Source organism: Thermobia domestica, chromosome 5, assembly GCF_964235325.1.
Source record: "Thermobia domestica chromosome 5, izTheDome1.hap1.1, whole genome shotgun sequence".
NCBI classification, from domain to species: Eukaryota; Metazoa; Arthropoda; class Insecta; order Zygentoma; family Lepismatidae; genus Thermobia; species Thermobia domestica.
This window is the reverse complement of record NC_137458.1, coordinates 266780965-266802535: the sequence shown is the minus strand read 5'-3', so window position 1 is coordinate 266802535 and position 21571 is coordinate 266780965. Positions and strand designations below refer to the sequence as shown.

At 36.5% G+C, this 21571-nt stretch overlaps 1 protein-coding gene and 1 non-coding gene across 2 annotated transcripts in view; one reads left to right on the top strand and one right to left on the bottom strand.

Moving 5' to 3' along the window:
* Positions 1–21571, bottom strand: part of LOC145686585 (uncharacterized) — a 104429-nt gene that overhangs the window by 68402 nt on the left and 14456 nt on the right. The window lies entirely within an intron of this gene.
* Positions 17350–17422, top strand: TRNAR-UCG (transfer RNA arginine (anticodon UCG)). The gene has a single exon. It is a non-coding gene; the product is annotated as a tRNA-Arg (tRNA).

Sequence of the window (21571 nt, the reverse complement as noted above, 5' to 3'; positions counted from 1 at the left end):
TAAGATAGAAATGCATTGAAGAGACCGTTCTCACCGCCAGGAAATCAATTTGCTGAGATATGGACGCTTCATCGCTCGAACAACGCCATACGAAGCTACAAATAAGACCAACGATTTGTAACATGATGACTTCTGCCTCCAAAACTCAATCGCGCAAGATCTCCGTGTGCGAGCTCATCCTCTTTTGCTTAATTTAATCATCGAAAGACAAATTTAATATGAGGAAGAAGACATCCAATACGTAAAGATAAGGTTTGTGAGATATGAACCATGTAAACTTCTACCAGGAGTTAATACCGTGTCTCTGGCGCCCAAGGCGCGGGAACTGACCACCTGGCGGTGTTCAATGTAAGATAAGTTTATTTTAGATGTGATCGCCATAGTGTAAATTGTTTTAAATGATTTGTGCTTAAGACAGCCAACTTTTAAGAAGATTAAAATTATTACGTGGTGTTAAAGTTGCCATGAAAAATACATAAATTAGGCCTATAGGATCTTTCACATATGCAGATCTTCGTTTAGCGAACCGAGTAGTTGACACTGGAAGGTTTGTTTTTAACATCGTCACGATGAGCTACATGAGACGTAAAAATGCAATTTGGAACTTGGAATCGGAACCGAATATTTCCTCCGGATTTTCCATACCGAAAGCAAAAGCACTATTTAAAATCGCGCATATGTTCATATGTACTATAAATTGACCAACTGATTATTTTTGTCTAGTTTGTAGCTAAGAGTACCGAAAAATGCATACGTACGAGGGGCATGCCGAAAGTTTTTAAAAACTCTTTGAAAAATCATTTTATTTACGTAAAACCTTTTACAATTTCTCAAAATAGTCCCCATAAACATCAATATAATTCTGCATTCTTAAAAACTATGATCCATTTTTTAAAATGTGTTGTGGAATATCAGAAATTTCATTATTATACGCTGCGATACTTGTTCACTTGTTTGAAAGTGGCACCCTCGAAGCTTTATCTTGATTTTTGCGAAGAAGGTAAAGCTACATGAAGCTAAATCTGGAGAATTTTATTTGGGTGCGGTAGAATACGGACTTCACTTTCCTGTAGAAACTCCAAGCTTATTGCTGTTATGTATGGCCGTGCATTGTCGTGAGAACGGAAACATTCGGTGGGCAGATCTCGAAGCTTCAAAGACACTCGGAAGGCAATAAGTAACGTGTCGTTCTGCTGCCACTGTACGTCGATAATCTAACTGTATAGTTGCTACATGGTGCCCTTAGATAAAACGGATGCCAGCATTACTTTACCTACGCTTTGTTTAACTTTCGAAGGTGGAGTTTCATTTTGAAAACACCATACTGTCGATTGGTGTTTTGTTTCGGGGTCATAGTTATATATCCATATTTCGTCACCTGTGACGATTCTACAAACGTCTTTACTTTACCATTATGAAATTTTTTAAAGCATTTAGCGGCACCACTGCACGCGGTCATCTTTTTGCTTAGGTGTAAGCAGATGTGTAGGATCCAGCGACTGCAATGCTTGGAAAGGCCGAGATAAAATATTTTATTATGGACTGGGCTGCATTGATCCAATCTTCAAGATTGAGTGACTGAATTTCCTCGTATGTGATATAGCGACCCTCTTTCACAACTTTTCTTACTACTTCGACATTTTCGTCTTAGCTGCGGTGCTAGAGCGCCCAGAGCGAGGCTCATCTCACAAGCTTTCTCGGTTGTGTTTAGATTTCACAAACCAATTAAAAACGATTGCGCGTGAAGGGACGGTCTCCGAAACAAATTTTCTAAACAATTATGGAATTTCTCTTGCGTTAAACTGTACTTAAAATCGTAAAAAATCATTGCACGAAAATTGCGTCACACGAGCTCCATCGTTGCCGACTGATAGGTTCAAACTAACCTACACTTCCATCCCTCTAATTTCCAAGCAAACCTACACTTTCACTACTGGAGGCATACGCTTTTAAACGTAATACATTTCATTACGGCAGCACTATTTGAATTTTAATACCTACATCTTTCGGCATGCTTCTCGTGTACTTTTATACAACAAAACCTATTCCTTAGGAGAGGAGCACGGTGGTTCAGTGGCACAGTACTCACCTTTGACACGAAAGGTCCCTGTTTCGCTCTCAAGTCCTGTGAGTTTGTGGTGGACAATAGCATGTCCATGATTTTTCTCGGAATTTCCTTCGTTTCCTCCCACATTCTCCTTTCACAGATTCTTTGAAAACCATTTACTTTCTTTAATTATCTGTTTCTTTAGCCTAAAGAACAAAAGCATAGGAAATTATATAAAAAATATATATATAATGTTATATTGCTTAGGAAACTTGTGGATTTGAGTTACAAGTTGTCGATCTCAACTCGCACATTGGAGTTTTGAATATCCCTTCCACAAGTCTATCTAAGTTAAATTTTAGAAATTAAAATTGCCCTCCAAGAATTAAATATTTTATTTTATGATGTGACCTTTGCATCAGTGGTGTTAGTGCACTAAATCCTGTAAAGGATTATGCTGGTTTCTCTGTACGTAATATTGCCCAAAGATTTTATTGTAAATGTGTCAGCGTTCTTCCGTTAGTAAAATTACGCTCAAAGATTTATTTTCAGCGAAAGTCAGAGAAATTATTTCCCTACCTCTACGTTTAATCTTATGTTTCCAGCCTGGAAAAATATCTTTTTCTTCCTTAATCCTTACCATTTATTTTAAGGTAGTTTATGAAACGGATTTTAACTTTCGGGTACTATATAATATTGTACACGAGACGAAAGATGCATTTTAAATTCGAAACGAGATGAGAAACCTCTCGAATCTCATGCGCAACCCAAGTCTTTGATCTCAAATATTGTTTAATGCTACAAGATTCATAATATAAGACATCAAATTGATAAAGTGACTTACGAATACGCATTTATCAACATTTACAGATACGTAAGTCAATGCACAATATGTCCCAATAAAAAAATATGGTTTAAATTATGTTATATCGCATCCTTCGTGGATCTCTCATGAAGTGGAAGGATTCTGATAACTTCTAGATGAAGTTAAGAAAGAAATCGGAGTGGAAATTTTCTACATAAATTTACAAAATGAGAAAATTTTCGAGATGAAAGGAGAGAAAAAAAACTTTTCGAGATTCGAAACGACCTGAGAAAGAATTGTTCACGAATCGAAATGACACGAGACATCGACAAAAATTTACGAGATGGGAAGAACATATTTCTCGTGTCGTATCGTCTCATAGGCAACACTACCCCACTTATTATTAGACTATCTTTCATTTAAATTTCCTGTATTGAATCTCTTCACCATTTCTGCAGGTTACTAGGCACATGAAAAGATTGAATTAGGTAGACCGTCCGTGCAATCTCAATCTAGCTGAGTAACGTAACTTTTTAAAAATACCGTAGAATTTCTGTATATGTTCCGTATAATTCGACCCACTCTAAAAAGAAGAGTGGGCTATTCTAACAAACGGCAATCCATTCCGCTTGTGCATTTGAAGTCAATTATATTGTTACATGTTCTAACAAGGGATAGTTATAGATCTCCTTGCTGGTCTAGTAGCTATCCCACGCGTATGTAGTGCATAAGGTCCCAGGTTCGATACCGAATGGGATATGAGTCTTGAAATTTGAACGCATTTCGGCGGTTCAGATTCTGTCTTAAAACTGTAGGTCCACGTCTCATGTAGCTTGAGTGCTCAAAGGAGATTATTATCTACACTACAATATCTTAAGCATACTTTTCCTGACCGATTTAGTCGAGTCCTAATTGAAGGTCATCTACTGGATTTCTGTTTTATAATTACGAGGTGTGTTCAAAAATTATTGTCCCTGATGTAGAAGCAAATTTATTTTTTCACAAAGTCATCCATTACAGAAATACACTTCATCTATCTGTATTCTAGAGCTGTTACACCTTGTAATAAATATCAGTCTGCCAGCAAGCCACTGTTCTAAAGTATGTGTAACAATCGCATCATCTCAAACGTCTTCCCGTGAATATGCTGCTTTAACTTAGGCTGCGTTTACTTTGGAGGCACGCTTGGCCAAGTAAAATGGAAGCGCACGCTTGCGCAAGCTTGTTCCGATGGGGGTGTGTTTATACTACAGGCAAGCAGCAGCAACTGATCGCGCTCCCATTTCATCAGTCAAGATGGAGTCATCGGACAGTGAAGACGAAATATTGCTTGAAAGTCACAGTCACTTGAAAGAGCCCAACTTTGAAGAAGCACGCTTGCCTGTAAAAACAGATTGTTTTGTTTCCCGATGGCGGCGGGGCAAGCTTGTGCAAGCGCGTCCTTGCGAGTGGTGAGCAGTGTAACCGGTTCCATCAAATCACCACCTGTTCCAAACGCCCTTATAAAAATTTTGTTTGTATGGGCATGCTTGCGCAAGCGTGCGCTTCCATTTTACTTGGACAAGCGTGCCTCCAAAGTAAACGCAGCCTTAGGGAAACATGGAAGTGGCTGGGATCGAGATCTGAATAGTAGGAGGATTTACAAGTAGTTGTAATCAATTGCTGTTCCTGTTATTGTGTGGTGACTTCTATAAGCGAGGCCATTACCCTAATTCAGGAGAACTTGTCTGTATAACATACTGTATCTCTCTGAAGTAGTGTCTATGAAACAAGACTTGAGGCTATATTGTCTCACAAAGTGAAGTTTCGTCTCGAATAGTGCATCTGTTTCTATTGGAAGAGATCTGTCTTTGTCTCGACTCGGGGGCAACATTAACCACAAAATATTACCTCTAGAAATTTTACAAATGTAATAGCTTCGCAGAATTCTCTTTGTCTAGGATACTCGTCAATAAAGCATTGAGCTTACTCGTAAGTTTACAAGTAGTTCTAGATTAATACACCATACAAACATAACGCAAATAATTGTAACGTGTTGCCATTGTTGAACAGTGATGCCAACTCGTGAGTGAAAATTCCATTTTATGGGATTTGTAGACTATAATTTCTTGAATTGGGATAAAGGAAATTTTAAAACGTCCCACATGAAACACTGGACAATGAAGTTGGTCTGGTTTCATTGCGTTCAGTAGAAGACTATGACAGAAAAACGTGAAGAGAATACTAAATTCAACAACAAAATGTAAATTATTTTCATGAACTTTTTACTTATTCATCAAATATTTGATAAATTTACAAGATGGGAATTTACAAATAATTCACTCCAATATTGAAGAAAGTGGCATGCAGTAATTTCATATTTGATAAATTTTGAAATTATTGTAATTAGTTTAGCGCGCGAGAAATTTAAGAGTAAAATGAGAATTTCTACCTTTCGAAATGGGATTTTATAAAGTTCCAGGTTGGCATCACTAGCTTGAAGCAAATCTAATCCAAGCGATTGTATGTGATTCAGATTTTTATTCCCTACTTTATGGGTTTGCCAGATTTTTTTGTAAAGAATTTTAGGGGAAAAAGGAAAAAAAAAGTAATACTCAGAATTTACATATAACAAACATGCATATAGTTTTACAAGCTGAGGGAGTTTCATTTAGAATTCGACATTATTAGTATTTAACGGGTAAAAAAATGACCAAAGATCAGATATATATCAATCGACAGATCTCACTGATTACAAGAGAATCATATACGTGACTGTAAAACCTCATGCGTAGTTCTCGAGAAAATTGAGAGAAACAAATTATTTAGTAAACTTAAAATTAATGCTGGAACCCTATTAAGATGAGAGTGATACCAAAATGTACCCTTATGAAGCTTTTCATTATAATACTAGGCAAGATGAGATATAGTCGAAAATTATAATTAACTTTTAAACTAACTCTTCCTATTTAACTAGAGTATCCTTGATACATCCATATATACCAGTTGATAGATCGCATAGAACTCAACAAAATGGTATGCTTAAGGGTAAATTCTGATGCGTAGTTTCCAAGAAAATGGATAATAATAAACTTTTGTGATGTTAGAAAGTATACATTTCATTCCTGATAATAATTGATAGTTCTGTTGGAACAGATTGTTTATATATATTTAAGTACTGCATATTGTAAAATTACTTTGGCCGCTCTACCAAGTATACGAACCACAGAGATCCAGGCAAGCTAAGTGGTTGCGGTTAGGATCTCTCAGAGCTTCAGGCAAGCTAAAATAGTGTTTGATTTCTTATAGGGCTCTAGGCAAGCTAGGTTTGCAAGAAATCTAAAAACTCCAAGAAAGCTAAGAGACTTGGGTTAAGCTAAATCTCTCAGAGCTCCAGACTCAGTAAGAGAAGAGATTTAACCAGACGAAATTGATGTCAGTAAAAACGTTATATACCCTCTTCTAGACAGCGGTGGCGCTAGTGTTCTCTTCTGTCACGTGATCTAATAATAATAAATATTCTTGTAACCTGCTTCTTGTAATAATTATAGTAAAAACACGTGGCTTTATTTATAAATAAAAAGCACGTGTTAGTGTTTCCAATTATAAACTACTTGTAAGGAGATATTACAAAATATAAATAAATCATGTTAAATATCAGTTCGTGTCTTCTAATACTGACACAGGTACGCACAGCAGGGACACATATAGGCTACTCCTTAACAGTTATGAACATGCTACTTTAATATCTTGCAACATTTGATTATATTAATACGATTTTAACAAATCTTATGTAGATATGTATCTTTTCCAAAACTAGAAACCATGGATAAAAATTTACAAATGAATCAAAATTTCGTGATGTAGCTATTATTATTATTATTATTATTATTATTATTATTATTATTATTATTATTATTATTATTATTATTATTATTATTATTATTATTATTAATAATAATAATAATAATAATAATAATAATAATAATTTATTTTAGGTAAGGGCCTGGAAATATTTCTTCCACGTTTCTCATACCAGTTCTTCTTTTAACTCCCAATACGTTCTTCTATTTTTCAAATCATCGATCAGTTGTGTTTAACTTCTTCCTATTCCTCGCTTTCCTTCCATCTTTCCTTCTATGGCAGTATGAAGAAGACAATTTCTTCGAAGATATATCCAAACCAATTGGCCTTCCTACGAAGGATGCTGGCTAAAAGCGTCCTTTTTTGCCTATTCGTTTTAAAACATCTTCATTTGTTACTTTCTCTGTCTATTTTATCTTCTCCATCTTCCTCCAACACCACATTTCGAAAATCTCTAAATATTTCCTCTTTATATTGCATGCTAGTAATAGCAACACATTAAAAAGGAAAAAAATGGGTATATTATACAAATCTTTCTTTTCGTTTTATTGTTTCAATGAACGATTTGCATCTCTAAATAATTCCACGTCCTTTTTGTACATTCAAAAGGGAAAAAAGAAAAACAAACAAATAAACAAACAAAAAGAAAGACAGATATCAGAATTCGTAACAACGAGTTCTACCTTTTAGTTCACAGTAGCTTCTTATCCTGACATATGTGTATCACGATCAATCAAAACTGTTGTATGATTAAGACAGCGTTGACAGTCGAAGGTCAACATGCTAAAACCAGACAATTCTCAAACATAATGTTGGAGTGCTGGTTAGATAGGAGGTAAGGAAGCAACCTGTTTCATTTTCTCTCTGAATTCGGGTATATCATAGGTTGCATTGTTGTCAGTGTGAGAGAAATCAGTACCTCTAATTAAATATGTTTTCGTACTAATTTGTAAAAACATGTTTAAAGGTCCAGGACTATAATTTCCAGTAAAAAAGAAAGAAACGAGAAATCATTAAAAAAAAAGTACGTATAATGAAAACAAAACTTACGGAATAAAGATTTGCCAATCCTACTACTTCAAGGGAAAATACATAAAAGCTATAGGGCCTATCTGTAAGATTCTCTGGCGATATAATCCTTTTCGGTTCAAGTCCAGACGAACTATAAATCAGAATGAAAGAATTAAGAGATTAATGAATAAAAATTGGGCTGCCATGCAACATCGTAAATCATCTTTCCTACTACTAATCTTGGCATTGAAAAGTCATTCGACAAAGTCTATTGTGAAGTCTATGCTCAGATCAATGATACTCTGTAAACTATTTTGTCCGTGTTGTGGTATTCGCCAAGAATCTATCTTGTCGCTCTTGCTATACACCCTATTAATGACTTATTTCCCACAATTACCTCGAATCGACAACGAAAAATGCTGATTCGTTGTGCTAGTACCAATTATTGACTCTAGTACACTACCACATAATTTCCTTCTACAATTTTTGACAGCCGCCCATTGCAATGTAAATTTGTTTTAAATCCAGGATACAGGTAAATTGACTGTCCATATGTAAATTTATACCATTATTCTGGAACATACCCTCTTCCATTTCAAATCAATAGCCGATCCAGAAGGGTCAGTTGGAGAGGACCATCAACAAAGTTTTTCGGAACAGCGTACAGTTGATTTAAGTCCAACTAAACCACTGCCTATAATAACTGAGGAGTTTGATGTAACAAGGATGTAAGCGAGTTTACGCCCTTTTTGCATCAAACGCATTTGTGGCTTTTGCCATCCTTGTTTAGCCTCCTGGTAACATTTCAATTCAATATCGGAATAAAATGCTGCATATGACATTGTTTTATGTAAGAAAAAACACAACTTAAATTTTCAACATGGTTTTTCTCTAACTGCATGTTTCAGGCTTACGCCCTTATTGCATGAAACTCCTCAATTGTAGTGTGTGCTGTTAAGTAGTATAGACATGCTACACAGCATAGTTTTTGAAACAAGGAGCCTTTGGGAAGCGATGGCCACTGTTTTAAATCTACTGTAACCGAAATATAAAAACTAAGTTATTCTACTTTGGAACATCCGTTTGCTTGTAAAATATGGATTCTTTTTCAACAAGTAGGCAAAGAATTATTCATACATGCCTTTGAAAAAAAAAATCTTTGAGTTTAACGTCGCACGATTATGCCCATTAGACATGTCTTTGCACTAAATGAAAAATATGTACGTACTTGCACATAAGAGCTAAAATACTGCTTTATATGCCTTAATTTAACTTAATTATCTCTGATGCTAAGGTAATTCCATTGGAAGCGACGATGACCCAATTATAACGTAATTAGATTTCTCAATTCCTAACAAACCACCTTGATAAAATAGTTTTATAAATTCTTACAATCAAACTTGAGTAAATGCCAAGGTAATGAAGAAAAATAGCCTGTAATAGCTCTATAAAGCATTTTGCATATCCTATCTGCTTCTCTTTATACATTTTTTAAAAATGCTTTTCATTGCCTGTACATTGCTGATGTGAAACAGACATTTTAAACACTGGTTGCAACGAAGCTAATCTTTGCCCGGATACTCTTCCGAGATGCCTGAACCATTATTCACCAAATTTGACATGCTGCTTTGAGACGCGCGCTGAGTATCGTACAGGGTCGCATGTCCCGATCGGACATACTATTGAGGAATAATCACCGAAAAACGGAATGCCATAGTCTTAACATTGGAAAAGCGTTTAGTGCGCGAATTCTCATTGTAAACAATGGAAAAAAGAATTTTTCAGCATTAGATAAACGGCAAAGCCTTTATCGTTCTGTTCTGCGAACACAATTTTTCAAATACATAATGTGTTGAAAACACTTAATGAGAAAAAAAAGAGGGAAAAATAGAGATGATAAGTTGTTGTCCTGAGATAGAGGGTAACGAGGCTTTTTTGCAAAAAAAGAAAAGAAAAGAAAGAAAAAAGAAAAGAAAAAAGAAAAAGAAAGAAAGAAAGAAAAAGAAAAAAGAAAAGGTCATCAAGTGTTTGATGTCAAAAAAAAAAAACTGATAAAATTGGAAATATAAGGCGACGGAAAAAGGAGAAAGAGGTCGGATACAGCCTAGACATTGAGGGTGAATTGGAGTGAGCCATGTGCAAAGGACGTAACGACGGACTTTCGATGGGAGGTCTCTACCTTCACCTGTAAGTTTGATTACATCTTGTAAAAGTTAGCTAGAAAAGACATTCTAAGCCTGAATTATTGTTCTCCTGACGTAACTTCTATTGTAAATTGTATTGTGCAATTAATCTCATTGTATACATAGTGGAAATAAATATTGTACCAAGCATCTTGAGGTAAATTAGGGTTATTTTACTTACTTCTCTAAAAAAGAAATTAAAACCTACCTCTCATGCTTTAATGAAACAGCGTGGAATAGATACGGGTTGGTGTGAATCAACTCCCATGCCATATTCTACTTATTTAATTTAATCATTTTTATTAGTCAATAATGCTTTTCGCTGATATGCCGAATTCAACTATTTGCATGTCGTATTCGTTCACGAAAACAAGTGATGCATTAAAAATTCTATGAATTATCAATGAAGGTAGATCGCCCCACTCCACATTTGCAATTGATGCATACCTAGTTGTGGCTAATACTATAGTGGTGTCACTGTATGAACCAATCACCAATCATGTAGTACTACCATCTAAAACAGAAAGCAGAGCGTCTTGTTGTTCGTGCTGATGACTTCGTATCCTTAAAAGAACTCGGCTGTTCCACGTCACACCAAAAAGCAAAAGCTGTACATCCATAACTTATTGCAGAATTTTAGGAGATACACTAAATTTCAACACATAACATTAACTGTATGGGTTTGCAGGTGAGCGAGGGTTAACAAGTGAGTTTAGCTAGGCCGGAATTAAGAGTGGCGGAAGTATAATTGACAATGTGATCGTAGTTCATACTTAGTGTTACCCAGGAGGCGAGAAATTTCAAGTCTCGTGTCGAGAGTGGAGATGACAAGTGCATTTTTAAATTCAAAGCGACAAGAAACATGACAGTTCTCATCTCGTTTTCAAGGCGATACTAGAAATTACTCGAGTTGCGTGAACCTAAGTCTTAGCTCTCAAACACAGTTTTAGTGTTCTATGATTCATAGTATAAACACCACAAATTGATAAAGTAGTTGGTCGAACAAAATGAAGAGCATTTATTTATATTTACAATCGCGTAGGCTAAGTTACTATACAATATACTACAACAATAAATATGGTTTAAACGTTATTATATCGAAGGGTGTAGACAATACCTAGTGAGTTTTGCTTGGGGGGTTGGACTTTTATATACTAAAAGCGAACTGAAAGTTCCGTTTCAGCATGTGAAAACATTAATAACTCACCATGCATAGACTATATAATTATTATTATTATTTGCAACTGAAACATGGGTTTTGACGCTGAGCAAAATTGGAATCTCAGGTTGTAGGAAAGGTGCCAATAAACTATTAATAGAAAAAGAAAAAAATATTTTAGGAAGTCAATTTATTTAATTTCGCGTTTATATGTGCAAACAAAAGGTATGGACCATCGTACTGAATTTTCTCGCTCTAATTTCTTAACCTAAATCATGTTATGCTGCAGTTATTATTGAAACATTTATTTATGTAATAACGAAAATTGTTTTCGTAACACTCACTCGAAGGAAAAACAGCCTCAAAAGTAAGCTAACATTTGTGGACTTTTTAATAACAAATGACGTATTAGGATTATTTATGAAACATTTGTTTATATGAGATATCAACAAATTTGCATGAATCGTATTTGAGAATATAGTAAATAATGTTAAATATAAAAAGGAAACCAACCATGTAAACATTTTCGGGACAAGTGATTTGCGCATCATGGTAGAGTTTAATGACATATGAACAAAATCGCTTTTTTTTTTTTTTAAAAAAAAAGGAAAACTCACTTTCAAAATAAACTTCCCCCTTATGATTTTTTTTTTTTTCGAGACAAATGAGTTTTGCCATGTTGTCAGGTTATTAAAGAAATTATTTATTTATCAAATAAGAACAAAATCACCTGTATCGCTTTTGAGAATTATCCCTTCTGGATTTTCCTAGAAAAACGACTGGGATATGCATCCAAAAATCTGTTTTTCGAAATATGTGAACGAACTGAAATCACAAATTCGTTTTTTTTCCTTCTTTTTCACGTTCACCATACTTATTCCGTTCACGTTCACGTTCACCATCTTTATTCCTATCGTCACTTGAAAGTAAAACTGGAAAAATTAGAGAAAAATCGAAAAAAAAAAAAAAAAAAAAGATCGCTCTCTGACGTGTTACACAATTCTATCCGAGATTATTACTTAAAATTTGATAATATTTAAATGATAATATAGTGGAAAATTGTGTAAGGGTGTCGAACCCCTGCGCCATTTTTGCCCTCGAGCTAACTGATTTATATGGTGAATTACATAAAAAAATTCTTATATATTTCATATATTTTCTTCTTCAAATCTATTTAAATATTCCTCGCTTCGTCAAAATTAAGTTTCATGACAAGTTATCCCTCGTTTTAATGGATAAAAAGGCAGATAGAAAGCTCTTCGATGTTGCCTATTGGCCGTTAGATCCCACACTAAATCTGCAGTGGCTATAAGATCCACAATATTGCATTACGAGAGAAAAATGAATAATAGAGTAGTGTACTGTCAATCAAGCACATTATTTAATCTGCCAATGTAAAATACTTGTACGCTGTATAAATACATACAAATTTTTATTTGACATTTAACATGTGTTTTTAAGTTTAAAATAAGGATTTTCAAACTGAAGCGGATATTTCAGACTTCGTTCGTTGCTTCCGATATTCGTTAAATGGAGATAACGTAAAACTGATGAATAATTATAATAATTTTAATATTTAATAGTCAAATTGCGGGAACACTATAGCCTAGTGATTAGAGAGTTTGAGTTATGTCCGTCTGGTTCCGGGTTCGATTCCTGGCCGGTGCTTTCCAATTTTTTGGCCTAAACCAAACGTCGTGAGGTAAACTGGGGAGTCACGTGAATAAAAGGAGCCACAGGTCTCCTGATATGATTGTTAGAGACTGGACGACGCAGGGCGCTGACCGTGTATTGGTCGCTAGGCTGGACTTAGTTCAGCCTATCACTAACAGATGGCGTTGGAGCGGCTCAGGCTCATAAGGACTGTCATGTCAGTCGTAAATTGTGAATTCCATTTAAGTACAGTAATATTGTTGTTTTTTTCTTTTGTAATGCAAATGCATTTTTAAAAGACGAGGAACATTTAACTAGTTTCAAAGAAGAAATCAGTAAAATTCCAGTTCATTTCAAAAACTAGTAAAATTTTCTTATGCGTGAAGAATTCGTCCCCACCCAACACAAGTACATACTGATCATGTGTAAAGAATGTTCCTCGAGGTACATTGGAATGTACATGATAGGTACGTGAATAGAGCAATCATGTGAAATACACATGTAAGGAATAAGGTTACTTCCGCCCAAAAGTACGTGCATGACACATACCGAGGAATGTATCTATTATGTGTATATCACGTACCGTGTATGTACTTGACACATTTACTTGGCATTGGCATGTGCCAGGAATGTACTAGGCATGTCAGTAATGTTCCTTAGAGCAGTGCTATGCAACTGGGGGTGCGAGTACTTAAATACTAAAACCTTAACGCTTCATTTTTACGTTCGAATTTAGAAGCTTGTACTTTTAAAAAAAGCCAAGCAACTAACTCTGAAAATATATGCCCTCCTCCGGCATCTGTGTGGCAATTTAACTATCTAGTAAAATACTACAGTAACATTTACGAGCGACCGAGCTCTAACCTATAATCTTAGCATTCAAACCTTTGATTTACGGTTATTTGTGATTTCACGTTTATAACAAAGACAAATATTTTTAAAAGAGTGTAGTTTAAATAAATTACTGAAATAAATATTTGTCACAAAGTTTATCCTTTTAATTTATTGTTCAAAGGCCTTTGCCTTTAGTAAGCATTCTCCGAAATACATGCAAATGAATTGTGCTGCCATCTTTGGAGCTCTTTTAAAATACACATATATGTTTCTCGACAATGAGATCTCAGAAACTACAGGCTCTAGAAAGATGACGTTTTCACTGATCGATTGCAAATTTCATGTAGATTGTCCAGTTCTAATTGAATATTTAAAAAACATGGGCACTATTTCTTTAGTACATTTTTACGGGTACATTGGAAGTGTTGAACTTTCAAAAAAATAAAATAAAACATCACATCCTAATCATTACACATTCCAACACCACACTGTTGTATATAGCGGTTGTATATGTCTCCGGCATTTGTTTCATAGCCAAATAATAATGGAAAAGGAAGTATAACCATTTCCTGAAGGATGTCTATATTATCAGGCTGAATTTCTTTAAGGAGTTAGTTTATACTTACACTTACGTCTTCCCGAAAATTTTATTTAACGTCTAGTTTTAACGTACAGGTTTTGAACTAATTCTCTGCTGTGTAACGTCACAATATAACCATCAATGCTAATTTTATGAGGACAATTCTGCCAGTGGGGTTTAGAATGTTACAAATAGAGAACGCATCAAACGTCAGAAAATTGCAAAATGACACACACAATATATTACAATGTGGCTAAACTCAGAAAGTGGCTATAGAAGTGAAAAGCATATGGCTAAAAAGCCACTATTGGCTCTTTGGAAATTATGTGACTAACGACGTTCTCAAAATGGCCAGATCTCGTCACAAAGTGGCTAAATTGGCAACCCTAGTCGCAATACGAAACTTACGCACAACCATGCCATGGTACATGGGGTATGTGCCATTCACATTCCTCACATTCCAGTGAAGCATGTAAAAGTACCTTTCAAGTGTCAGAAATTCCTCGAAAGGCACGTACCTAGCGACACGTGCTATGCATATGAAATGTACATTTTTCAAGTACCAGGTACGTAAACGGTACATATGGAACTTAAATGGCACGTTCCTAGAATGTACCTGGTTGGGTGGGTCCTTCATTGACTTCTTCATTTTAGCCAAGCTTGACAAGTAGTATGTGCATTACGGTTAGGACTATGTGTGTCAAACAATAGATACAATCTACAGCTTAAGAGCGTCTTGTTTAGAAATAGAGTACATAAATAGATAATTTGTTCGAGCAGAATAAGAACTATCAGTTACAATTGGTAACAAGCGACTTATTTTTTAGCGCCAAAAACCCTTTTTCTCGAAAACTACGCATGAGTATTTTCCTTTCGAGATTGCCATTTTGTTCACTTGACGTCATCTATCAACTGATGTAGGACTTTCTCTCATCTTTAATATTACAGTTGCACAAAAATTAAAATTTAAGAGTTAGGCCTAATCATAGTTTTAGGCTCTATCTCATTAGGCAGGAATGTCAAACTCAGTATTTCAAGTAGGCCCAACAGTTATCAGTGTACAGGGTAGCCAAAAAGTTCCTATACATTTGTATTTATTTCGTCCCTACATTTATAATATCTAGTAATAGAAGATTTGCAGAACGGTTACAAAGCGAACGCATCACTGACGCACTAACTTGTGCACACATTTCCTTTTGGGTTTATGGACGACCAGAGCCAGGGGCATTACCAAACCCTTTCCCAGGCGGAAACCTATCTTCTACTACTTGATGGAAGTCTGACGACTTGGTGGCTCCTTACCGAACCGTTCACGAAACCCATCCATCACTTGTGGTATATTTTTGTTGTGCATGTGCTTCCGTTCATGGACCTTCACACTTGTCACTAAGCGCTCCTCCAAAGTGAAGTCACTGGCATCTGCCATTATTGTTCACCAAACACGGAAAGGCGAGACAATGAAGTGGTCAATGCAGAGACTTCATTCTCATCCCTCTGCGGGCAGTCACGTGGCAGATGCATACTCGAAAATCATATAAACTGTTGTTATATCAATGATTATGACAGGAGGTATAAATCTTAAAATATCTTAACATCTTACATTGTTACATGGATTTAGTTCGGGTATAAAGGGATCTTATGGCCATCCTGTACAATAGTCCTGCCGCAAGAAAGAAACGTCATGTTCATGCTTAATGATGTATTTTTAAACAGTAAGTAAATATGCTAATTCTTCATCATCATCATCATCTTCTTCTTCTTCTTCTTCTTCTTCTTCTAAGCCTTTTCCCCAGTTAGCTGGGGTCTGCTTTTCGGATCGCTGTTCTGTGTTTCTATCTTCTGTTATATCTGCTGTGACACCACACTGCACCAGGCGGGCCTCGGGCTCGTTTCCCACTAATTTCTATAGCATCTACTCGGTGGGCTACGTATTTCAGAGGTTTTATTACATGCCCAAACCATCTCCGTCTACTTTCTTGCATGTTTTCTACAACTGGTCTCTCCTTTACTGTTCCCCGGATCACTTCATTCTTAATTTTGTCCTTTCACGTCCATCCACACATCCACCGCAGCATCTTTATCTCCGCAACATACAACTTCCGTTCCTCTCTCTTCGTCGTCCAACATTCCTCTCCGTCTAATAAGACAGGTCTCACTGCATTCTAGAGACCTGCACGGGCCGAATTTTTCGGCCCGAGCAGCCCGAACGTACCTAGGCCCGGCCCAGCCCGGGGCCGAAAAGTTTTGGAGATTTTCGGCCCAAGCCCGGCCCGGGCCCAATATAGTTTAAAACTTTTTGGCCCGACCTCGGCCCGATAATTTTTTTAAAAAATTAGCTCGAGCCCAAATCTTTCTCAAAATTTAGTACTAAATTTGACCTAACCCTCAGAAACATTTTCTAAAATTTGGTTCACAACCTGACGCTTGCCTCCCGAATGGCACCATTGCCTCCTAGAACTTTGCCTGTCATCGAGAGAACAATCCCTGTAACAAAAATCTAACTTAATTGATTTTTAGCATAAAGTGAAGATGGTAATATTGTTTAGCGACAGGCAAAACATTCCCACCCCTTCCTTTTATATTTTGAGTTCAGTGAAGGTCAAGGTCAGAGCTCAATTTACCGCATAATGCCTGCAATTCTCTATAGTGAAAGTGGAGCCGCTAAGCAACACAAACTGTAAATAGCTATTGCATTCTTTGTAACATTTTTCACGGACACAATTCTTCAACGTTTCGCTTTATTCAAATTATCGTTTAACGAAAGTCAATAATTATTAAAGAATTGCAATTGATCGGCCCCAGCCCGGCCCAACCTGAAGAGAAATCAGTGTCGGTCCGCCCAAGAAATAACAGTGTCGGTCCGCCCAAGCCCGGCCCGGCCCAAAGAAATAACAGAGTCGGCTCGCCCAAGCCCGGCCCGTGCAGGTCTCTACTGTATTCTACGGTCACACAACAGTCCTGCTGTTTTTCTCCACTTCATCCAACCGCTGCCCCGTAATTCTGCTGTTTACATCTGCTTCTATTCCTGCATTTTCCTGCAAAAATTGATCCAATTAAAATTGAAGACTTCTTCACGTTCACTTCATTTGTAACTTAAGTTGACTTAAATTCATATCAGATTCACCAACTAAACGAAACAAAATACGAGTGAATCATAAATCAATAAAAAAATTTTGGCGGTCTCGCTTCACTCAGCAGGTTGCTTTATCGATTTGATCTACATGAGATCTTCAGGACCGTGTGGCCTAACGGATAAGGCGTCGGACTTCGGATCCGAAGATTGCAGGTTCGAATCCTGTCACGGTCGATCGGCTTTTTTTTAAGTATGGTCATTATTTATTTTTAATCGTATTATCTTGATAGTTCTTATATTTAATGTTCCATTCAGTCCTGTTCACGCACTGCAACTTTTCTGTTTGATAAAGTTGGTAATTTTAAACACGATACCAGTATTGTTGGCGAAAGAAAGCGTAGGAAACTTGGGTAAATAATACACACAACTAAACTTGTGAAATGTGCTACTTATTATAAGTGAAGATTACAACACACGAGTGATCTGTTCTAATGCAAGCGCATGTGTAAATTGTGATTACGTAAATAGCATTATTAATAGTATATAGATACACAAAGTATAAGTACTACCAGAAAAGATATTAAGATAAAACTTGAACCAATGCTGGCTTCAATCAGTCAGACATAAACAAAGGATGTAGCGCCTGAAATTTATCCTCGCTACAAATAGTATTTAAATCTAAAAATTACGCTCTATCGTGGTTAATAACAAATACTCTTTGGAATATTGAAAACTATAGAACATTCCTCATTATCATCATGAGCGCCGATCTTAGGGGATCCGAGGAAGGCTGGGATCCCAAAGTTTCCTTGGGCATCCCAGGACTTGCTAGGTATCTAATAACGAAACACACGTAACTGAACGTCTCCCTCTGCCCAAAGTTATACAAAAATCGACGTCGCTGCTCATAGTTGAAGATTCCATAGAGTTTTTGAGATCAACATGGAAAACCAGACAGCATATGGAGGAATCTAAAACGTTTGCTGAATTTCTTACGATGTGATTGGTGAAGTAGAATAACATTATTGCTATAGTATTTGAATTTGGTATTGATGTACAAATAGGGATGCGCACTAGTCGAGTCGAGACTTAAACCTGTCTCGACTCGCCTCGAGAAAATGTTGTCTCGACTCGACAGTTTCTGTCTCTACTCTACTCGAATTCAAAACGAGACGTCTCGAAATTTGAGTCGAGGCAAAATATACGTACACATCAGCCAGAACATATGACTACCTACCTATTTGTCAGTATGTTCACCTTTGGCACTGATAACAACGGCGACGCGTCTTGCCATGGACGCAATGATCCTTGGTAAATAGCTGGAGAAAGTTGGCACCACATGTGCACACACAGGTCATCTAATTCCCGTAAATTCCAGGGAGGGGCAAGATGCGCTCTGACGTCACGTTCAATCACATCCCAGATGTGTTCGATTCGGTTCAGATCCGTCGATTTTGAAATATCAGATTTTGATTATTGTTTTTCAGTTTCAAAGGACATACATTCTCGCAGATTCGTTATAAACTGTTATCAAAATCTAATAAAAATCTTCGGAGTTAGACCATAAAGATCCTTAACAGATTATAGTGTTAATAGCGTGTGTAGTTCACATATAATTCCATAACGCATAGCTCTATTTACAAATATATATTATCACGCATGTTTCATAGGCCGAGCTATTTTATAGGAAGTTAGTTTCCTACCTTCAGTTTAGGTACTTAACTAAACAATTGGGTATAGCGAAAAACTGGAAAAATTAAATAAACTTAAAAGAGAAATGACAGATTTCAAGAACGCAATAAACAGCAAAAATAATAAAAACTTTTTAAACAATATATATTAGACTTCAACAAAAGCGCTAAGAAGTAGAAAATAATAAAATCGCTGAGAAGCAGAAAATAATCATAATAAGCGTTTCTAAGATGAAAATAGTTCATTACCATTATCTATAAAAAGTTTTGAAGACTGTTGGCACATACTTCATTCTGGGTTTCCTGGTTCTAAGCCCCACCCCCACCCCTTGAACAAGTTATGAAAAACTGACTATTTATCGTGTCGTTTCAGGATTTTTGTAAATGCAATGAAATCGTTAGTTTTACGTACCAGAAATGAAATATTTCAGTTTTACATCCCACGGACAGGCCGTGAGGCTAAAGGAGACAGTGATGATGAGATAGCCTGAGATGGTGCAATGAAGAAAGTGGAAAGAAACAGGAGAATCCCGAGGAAACCCACTTAGCCGGTGTTTCTCTACCACAAGGTTCACTTAGCGTAATGTGGCGTCGAACCAGGAATCCCACGCACCAGAAGTCAACGCTGTAGCACTAAGCCTCCAAGTGCTGGTAAGTGCTAGTAGTGTGCACGCATTCTGAAGAAAGGTAAGTTACGTGTGAAAATTCCAAGGCTGGTGCAACAACTAGCCTAAGTGACAATGATTCAGATCTTAGGATACAATTTTACGAATGGGTTCAGGAGATAGTTATACGTGATCCGAGAATTATGGGTAATATTGGTTCAATGAAGCACAATTCAAACTTAATGGAACTGTCGGGGGCAGCGGTGGCTCAGTGGTAGAACGTCCACCTCTGGGGTTCGATCCCAGCCCCGCCAGGTGAACTTTGTGGTGGACAAACACCGTGTGTGTGGGTTTCCTCGGGGTTCTCCCGTTCCTCCTCCTTTCTTCATTCCACCATTTTATTCATTACTCATCATCATCGTCTCCTTTAGCCTAAGTGGCATAACCGTGGGACGTAAAGCTCAAAAATTTCATTTTTTTAATGGAACTGTCAATAGGTAGGTATAATTATGTGTACTGGACTGAAGATGAGACTCATATTACTCTTGAAAAAGGTGTGAACATGTTGTAAATGTGTGATGTGGTTTATCTCTTAGGGAACTCATTGTGTTTTTCCATTTTGACGGTACTGTAACTAGACAAAACTACCTAACAATACTTCCATTTTCCTTGCCGTTTCGTACAATGAAAAGTTTTATTACCAACAAGATGGCGCCCCGCAGCACTATTATAGGGCTGTACGAGCATACCTGGATCAAATTGTACCAGACCAGTAGATAAGACGAAGGAGGCCATCGAGTTTCCTGCACGCTCTCTACATATATCTTACTTTTTTCTTACGGGGTACAGTAAGATGAGGTGTATCGTCATAAACCACGTAGCCCGGACACACTCTTTGGGATGAGATTGAATGGCATTGGACGTTTTGGTGCGAAGTACGGAAGCAGTCGTGACTCGTACTCAGAAATATATCGATGCTGAAGGCCACAATTTTGAACATTTACTTTAACCACAATTTCGAATTTTTAGTTTCACCAGAAAGTATACGTATTTTTAACAGTTTCTTTTCCCACAAAATTTCACCTTAAAGGATGTAGTCGGATAAGGTGGTGAAAAGTGCCCTTACACGGATTGCTGTGATATTTATGCCAAAGGTACCTCATATCCAAAGGTAACTTTGGCTGGAAAATCAACTTCAAATCCCTTCGAATTTCAAAGTTATTGTTGAAAATTCGAAAATAAAAAAAAATGTTCGAAAACGACTTAAGTTACGAGGATGAAACAAAATATGAATATACTTTGCTTAAAGGGTCTTATGAAAATAAGATACACTGTATTTTGCCCTTCAAATTTCTAGCAAAAAGTGCGTCGAAAATATTTGAATTCAAATATTTTTCTTTATGGTCGAGTGACCACCTTCTAATTTCCACCATCGAAGCACCACCAACTCACCTATACTATACCTTGACCATGGTTTGATACTTGCGGAGCATCTTGGTGTAAAATGAGAAAAACCGAAGTCGGAAACACCTATAATATATGCAACCCGCGTTACGCCATAAATGTTTTGGCCGGCACGAATACTGTCAAAAGTGAAAGATGGTCAAGTCTGAGTTTCTGACTCATCATAAATGGTTCTACATGATAGTGTCTCTCATAATCGTACCTTTTCCAGAAACAGCCTTGATTTTCAGTCTGCCTTAGTAGGATACCAATATTTTAAATCGTGATTTACAGAAAACGTTTTTGAGTATCCCTACATATAATGTATACGCATATATAATGTACGAAATATTATAGTGCACAAGAGGATGATAATACAAAAATATTTAAAATGTTTTTGCAATGTCTTTCCTGTATTAGAAAACACTACAATTAAAACCAAGGACACAATACCTGGGACCTTCAATTTTAATCACTATGTGCGTATATAATTGGAGTGACAAGAATGGCAAAACACAATTTGCTTAAAATCTCTATAGGCCGAACAATCTTAGCAAACTATCGAGTACGTGAAACGTAATAAATGTTTGTAAGGACTTCAAACTGTACGATTCCCATATACACATTTACAATTATGCGGCTTT